Below are 7,804 nucleotides of genomic sequence, written 5' to 3'. Positions count from 1 at the left end.
ATCACTATGTTCCTGCCAACCATTGTTGGGCAGCTGAGAGGCGATGCCAGTGGTACTGTTGACCTGTAAGGCAAAAAATGATGTGGCTCTCTAGACTTGCTTGGATGTTTTGTGAGCATATATGTATAGGGCTCCAAAGGCTGAGCTTTCTGTGCTTCTAGGTGGAGGTGGAACCATTGGCTTTCACCTGCCCAGTGCTAAGGAAATCCCAATGTACTAAGCAGCAGGCTGGTATGGTTTCAAGGCAAAGGATGAGTTGTACCTTTCCTGCTCTCCCTTCCTCTGTCCCATCTCCCTGCCACTTCTGATACTCATATTTCTGAGAATTGTGTCTAAAATCCCCTGCTTTTTCCTTGCATTGATGACCCTCTTCAGGTTCTCAGAAACTGCCTAGACCAGAGTAGTAATGTAGATTTCAGTGAGTTTTTGATTGAGACTCTCAGAATGAGGACTCTTGGTGTCTTCTTGTCATCCATGATTTAGTTTAGAATGGGGCGCTCCCTTTTTTTTTTCATGTTTATTTATTTACTTTTGAAAGAAGAGAGAGAGAGAGAGAACTCGAGGGAGGGGCAGAGAGAGAAGGGTACAGAGAATCTGAAGCAGGCCAGCAGGCTTCATGCTGTCAGTATAGATCCTGTTACAGGGTTCAAATCCACAAACTGTAAGATCATGACCTGAGCTGAAGTTGGATGCTTACCCAACTGAGCCATCCAGGACCCCAGGACTGGGTGCTTCTTGTCAGGCTCACCTCTTATTGTATATGCAGGACACAATCATGGGATTATGGCCTACTGAATCTACTACATGGAATGCTTCTACTTCAAGCTATTACATTTGAAAACCATTACGATTTTACTGATGGGAGATGGGATATCATCTACATGTTCAGAATCCTTGGCCATCCTGAGGAAAGACCTCGACCTAGAACTGCAGGAAACCCAACTTCTAGAGGATTGTCCATGAATGTATAAGTTTGAGTGTGTCCATGGGTAAGTGTTCTCTCAGGATTGCTAACTTGATTCCAATTATAGTTGAGTTTATATAAAACATAAGTTTTTGTATAGAAGAACAAATCTGTGTATTCACTCTCAATTATGTGGTCTCCATCTTGTTTCAAAGGAGAGGATCAGACTATCTGAATATAAACACAACTTGATGTTAATTTTATTCTAGGTATACCTTGATTTGATTGTCCTAAAAACTGTGCCTGTGTTCATTCTGTATTAAATTAAAAATGTGATAGTATTGTACCAAATTTTTTAAGGAAAATAAATTACATTAAAAATGTAAAAAGCCTGGGTGGTTCTCAGTTGAGCATCCAACTCTTGATTTTGGCTCAGGTCATGGTCCCAGAGGCATAGGGTTCCACACTGTGCATGGAGCCTTCCTGAGATTCTCTCTCCCTCTCTTTCTCTCTCTTTCTCTCTTCCTCTGCCCCTTCCCTTCTCATGTGCACAGGCTTTCTCTCTAAAAAAAATTTAGAAAAACATGGTGTAGTGGCAAAATTATTGACATTAATAATTATTTTATGTTCTCAACTCTTTCTTAGTATTTAGATAAGTTTCCTCTAAGTAAAAGATTAACAGTTATCAGTGGTGGTCTTTTTGAAAGATTTCTCACAGTACTTTTATGTGCTTCTACAAAATTGAAGCAGTTAATGACTCTAATAACCAGGTAACAAATAATTTTGTAAAGTAAACCCTATCCAGCTATTTGGTCTAAACAAAAGGAAGTGTTAATCCAGTTATCATATGAGAAATAATTAAAATTACTTTTTTGATAGCTCACTTCAGAAATTTTGACCTAAAACTTAGAAAGAGATTTTCTTTAAAATGTTTTTAATATTTATTTATTTTTGAGAGAGTGAGAGGGAGTGAGGGAGAGCATGAGCAGGGAAGGAACAGAGAGAGGGCGCAGGACACAGAATCCAAAGCAGGTTCTAGGTTCTGAGCTGTCAGCACAGAGCCTGATGTGGGGCTCAAACTCACGAACCATGAAATCATGACCCGAGCCAGAGATAGACGCTTACCCAACTGAGCCACCCAGGTGACCCGGAAAGAGATTTTCAAAAATTTAGTGAAATGGCCATAGAGTTTCTTCTTCCATCTACTTTTTGTGTTGTGTATAAGGCTTCTAAGTAAATAAGCTATACCATGCAAAAACAGGGTAGGAACAGAATTATTCCTGTTACATTGTGGTGATAAATAATATTTATTCACATATATGTAATCTAATTAGAAAATTCCAGCCTCATTTATCTAAATAAGTGATACATTTTCATTGAAATATATTTGTATGGTTTGGATTATCTATCAAAATTTATAATATTTCAGAGTGTTTGCCCTAGTATACTAGTAATAATTACACAAGTATGTCTGTGTCAAATATTCACTTGGTTCAAAACCCAAGATTGTTAGTGAATATTTTTCTCCCACTCTTGACTCCTGTGTCTACTATCCAGCTTTACATCTGCCATAGATGATGTCTGTTTGTATTTATAATTTTAGAGGTTTTTGTTTGTTTTGATTCATTTCTGCTTAAGAAATCAAATACAACAAAGAAATTCTTATTTTACTTTCCCTTTTAACATTACTTTGTTCCTTTTTTTTCATGTGACATACCTTAGGATATGCTCTACATGAGTATGTAAATAAATAGGATCATTGTTGATTTTTAAGCTGCATGATATTTCATTATGTAATTTATATCCTGTTTTAACTGGGGTCCAACTGATAGCGCTTTTTCTATTTTTTTTTAACTTAGAGCTTTGTGATCACAGGAAGATAAAAAAGTGGAATTTCAGTATACATGTATATTTTTGTTACAATGAAGTATGATAGGCTGATTAATAAAATACTTTCAAACATAATGTTATATTACCTCAGATTACATTTTATAGTGAAATTGAAATGAAAGCTGTTTAAGAAAAATAGAATATTTTCTTAAAATTTCTGATTGATAAAAAAGAATCAGCTAATTTATGTAATTTTTTTAAACTTAGGATGGCCGATATAAATCTATTGTATTTAGATTTCATTGCATACATTTAAAAAACTGATGTAACAAGTTTATTTTAAAATTCAATATACAATATACTAGAAATGACATATTTTACAACTGTTTAAAACTAGGATGGGAAATTATAGATGACAGTTTTTACAATGAGCAAGAATATAAGTAGCCTTTAAAAATTCTTTTAGGGGATGATGCACAAGCAATGTTTTTAAGACCGGAGCTCTGGTGCATCTCTGGCTATCAGTAACCTCTGTTTGAGGTGCTTGAGGTGAGCTTAGCCAGCCTGGCCTCTGAATGGCAGTCTGTTGGGCTGTGTCTGCTGCTGAAGTCTGTATAGATGGCCAGTGTCTATGACCAGTGGCTTTCTTTTTTCCTGTTCTCTTACCCTCGTCAAGGTCTGGTGGCCGCCATACCAATACCCCTCCTCTACTGTGCTCTTTACTGACACTGTGGAAACTACATCTCTTAGTGGACCTCAGATTTGGGTTGCCTCCCATATTTCCTTTCTACAGCATTCTGTTATTCAAGGTCAGCTCTCTGCTATTTGTCTTCTACTGCTTTCCAAAAGAAAGAATTTTTTATTGAAAAATAGAGCAAAATTTTCTTCTATCTTTGCTGTCCTCAAACTACCTAGGTGATTTCTATTTGCATTTTCTTTTATAATCTCCCAATCACTATGGAGTTTTTCCTATGTAGGAATTCCATGTCTGGTATCATAATGGGGATTTAATGAGAGTAATATGACAATGAGTGACAGGTTGGGCACTACAGAAAGAGATGTGGGGTAAAAACGGGACAAATCTGAAGAAAGTCTGAAAAGCACTGAAACCACTGTAGAGCCCCAGGGTTTGTAGAGCACAGTGGCTCAAGCAGGAACAGGTTTTAGGGCTTAGGCTCCTTCTTGAGATGCCACTGCGTTTTCCCATATAATTTAGTGCCCAACTGTACTCCTGCACTCAGTAGATACATGTAATTGCGATTTATTTCAAAGCTCTTCATCCCTTACATGTCAACAGGCCATATTTAATTGCTGAAACTATTTGTGATGTTTTCTGACCTGCCATGGCTAGATTTTGAGTAATTTAAAAGGCAAATTAATTTTGCTCATTCTAAAATATATCTAAATATTAATATTTTTTATGTTTTGCCATTTAGTTCAGAAAGGTATTGAAAAGTCACCAGGATTTTCTACCAGTGATGATCATTCTTTTATGATCAAGGAAAAAGACTGAAAACATCCCTGTCCACTGGAATCAGTAATTTCATTTCTAAGAATTTATCCTAAAAAAAGAATTAAGAATACATATTTGTATAAGGCATTAGCTGTAAGATATACAAAATCAGATTACTCAGAAGAATAAAAACATAGACAAAACATTGATGTTTGACATAATATGGAATTCTACAGAATCATTAAAATGATACTATAAAATGTATTAATTGATATAGAAAAATTTATTAAATATTATTTATAGGAAATTTGGTTTATGATTCAAATTTAATAGTGATAAATTAAACAAACACTTTAGTATCTGTCTAACTATATGAAAGGTGAAAAGTGGAGGAATATATAAAACAATATTAACAGTGCTTTTTCTTTACCAAGTATTTGCTTTTCCCCTTACAGGGAATATGTTACTTTTGTTATAAAATTGCAATGATTACAATTAGAGACTTATTCTAGTGACACAAAAAATATCCATATAAGCTCCTGTATGCCATAAGGGGAAGACATGAAAATATGAATTTCACAAGTAACACAAAGATCAGAATTTAAGTATATAAAATTAAATAAACTTATCAAATGGTATAGCAAAATAAAGAAAAGAAGAAAAAGAAAACAATCTCTAGCTCACCTGCTGGAGAAATGAAAGCATATCCAGAGACAGAAGTTTGCTTATATAATGACTTCCTACAGAGAATAGTGAGGAGCCATAAAAATAAAGCAAGGCCCTGTCCCTTGATGAATTGACAATCCATAGGGCTAGACTAACAAGACCACAGTTGTGGTTTAAATATCTGGAGGTATGCTGTGGGTTTGAGAAAATGAGTATTTCAGTCAGACTGAATAATCAGATAAACAATGCTTGCGGAAATGATATTCAACTGAATTATTTTTGAGAATTAATATTTGTATTTCTCTGATTATAAAGGTTACCTACAGATGAAAAATTTAAAAACGTAAAAGAGAAAGAAAACAGAAATAATAATCACATGCCAATGTGTTAGTTTTTTTCTCCTTCTCTTCCTCTTTTCCTCAATAGTTAACTATATAAATATAATATGTACATATAAATAAACATATATTTATAGTATTATAAGATCAAACTACAGAAGTATCAATTTACTTGATTGTCATGTGCACTGCTATATTTTCTTAATTTGTTGCCCTTTGAATTTTATTACGATAGTGCACAAGATTCATTTATTCTTCCATCAACTCAAATACATTTATTGGAGCTCCTATGTTGTAGCAGATCCTGTTCTATGGTTCTAGGGTCATCAGTCTATAGAAAACAAAGATCCTTGACCTAAAGGAGCTTATATTTTAGTAGAGGGGTAGAGGAGAGGCATACAAAAACAATTAATGTAAATAAATAAATTTTAGTGCATGTGAAAGATGGTAGATTCTGGGAAAAAGAGAAAAGTGAAAAAAAAAATAGAGCAGGGCATGGAGAACTGGCAAGTGGTTCCCATTTAAATAGGATGGTACTTCTTCTTGAGAAGGGTGACATAAGCAGTCATAAAGGATTAGAGGGAATAAGGCATGTGGATAGCAGGGGAAGACCTTTCCAGAAAGGAGAAACAGGAGTGCCAAGGCTGTTGTGCAGTGGAAACAACAGCAAGGAGACAGGTGTGACTGGTGCAGAGTGATTCAAGTGAGAGAGTAGTACAGGATGAGTTAGAGAAATAATGGGCATGGGGCCAGGTGGGGGCAGGGCGAATTGGAAGCTATTACAAGGTTTTGATCAGAGGAAAGACAGCATCTGAGATTTGTAGAAAACAATTTTTAATGTTTATGTATTTTTGAGAGTGAGAGACAGAGCCTGAGCAGAGGAGGGGCAGAGAGAGAGGGAGACACAGAATCTGAAGCAGCTATCAGCACAGAGCCTGATATAGGGCTTGAACTCAGGAACTGTGAGATCATGACCTGAGCCAAAGTTGTCCACTCAACCAACTGAGCCACCTAGGTGCCCCTGAGTTCTATTTTAAAAGAATCATTGTAGGTGCTAGATGAGAAAGAATCAGAGCAGAATAAGGGGGTGGGGTGGGAAGAAGGAGTGTGTTAGGAGATACTAGAAATTACAATAGAAACAATGCAGACCTTAGATGATGATGGTGTAAACAAGAAGGAGTGAGTCAGAGCCAGATTTTAGATCTGTTGGAAAGGCAGAGAAAATGCATTTCCTGGCTGCCTGAAGATGGGTAGGAGGGATGACTCTAGGCCTTTTGCTCTGAGCAAATGAAAAATGTGGTGGCCATCAACTGAGATGAGGGAGAGTGAAGCAGGAGCAGGTTTGGGGAAGTAAGCTATTAAGAGTTCAGCCTCAGATATGTCTTACAGTCAAATGTTTCATTTAGAGTCAAATATGTCTAAATATATATGTATTTCATAACTAATTGGTGTTGTCTTAATTAAGATCGTTTCTATAAGCTTTACATTGTTGTTACTGTCGTCTAGAAACTTTTATTTTAAAACTGTAACATTCCTTTCTCTAATCCATTCGAAATTTATGTTTTTCATTTGTTGAGATAGGGTTCAAGTTTTTTCATCCAGATATGTAGCCAGCTATAAAAACAACATGTAGTACTTTAGATAAGTCATTGCATAGAAATCTGCCTTTGACATAGATTGCATTATCATAGAAAGGAGAATTATTTTGTAATTTTCTATTCCTTTTGAATACCATATTGATATTTTCAGGGGTTTTATAGCATACTCCAAAACATACTCTTAGCAATGATAGTTTATTTACTTGATGATTGATCTAATATTTTTAGTATATAACTACATAAATTATGGGGATGAATCACATTTAAAGTTACTTTAGTTCTGTCACTTGACTAAGCCAAGACTTAGTCACTCTGGAAAATTAAATGATTCAAGTCTCAGAAAAACTCTGAATGGACACTAATTTTATTTTCTGTTTTCAGGTTGCTGAAAAATAATTTCCTTGATAATTTCTCTAACATTGTGACTTATGTCAATATGATTTTTCCTATTTGTAAGTAAGTTAACTAAAATGTAAGTTCATTAACTTAATTGTTTAGGGTTCCATAGAAAATTGCTGGCAAGGCTTGCAACAGAACATACAAAATTAAAGAATTTTCTAAGGGGAAAAAGCAAATGAGCACTACTGTGCAGATTGCCTAAAAATGGATGTGTGCTTATGCATATGAGTACACACAGACATCTTCCCACACAGGTCCTTTCTGGGGACTTGATGTACCATTTGGGAGTTACAGTGGTTCATTAGGCAGGAAAATGTATTTAAAACAGAAAACAAAGGTGCGGGTAATGTGAGAACACCTTCTATCGGAACATCTGACTCATTAACTCCTGGGTGCCTGGGTGGTTCAGGCAGTTAAGCATCTGACTCTTGGTTTCAGAAAAGGTCATGATCCCAGGGTCATGGGATTGAGCCCCACGTTGGGCTCCGCGCTGAGCATGGGGCCTGCTTAAGATTCTTTCTCTCTCCCTCTGCCTCTGCTCTTCCCCCTCTTATGCTTGTGCTTGCTCTGTCTCAAAAAAACAAACAAACCAACAAACAAAAAACACACAAAAAAC

Source organism: Suricata suricatta, chromosome 15, assembly GCF_006229205.1.
Source record: "Suricata suricatta isolate VVHF042 chromosome 15, meerkat_22Aug2017_6uvM2_HiC, whole genome shotgun sequence".
NCBI lineage: Eukaryota > Metazoa > Chordata > Mammalia > Carnivora > Herpestidae > Suricata > Suricata suricatta.
The sequence above is the reverse complement of the archived record's forward strand: the minus strand, read 5'-3'. Positions refer to the sequence as shown.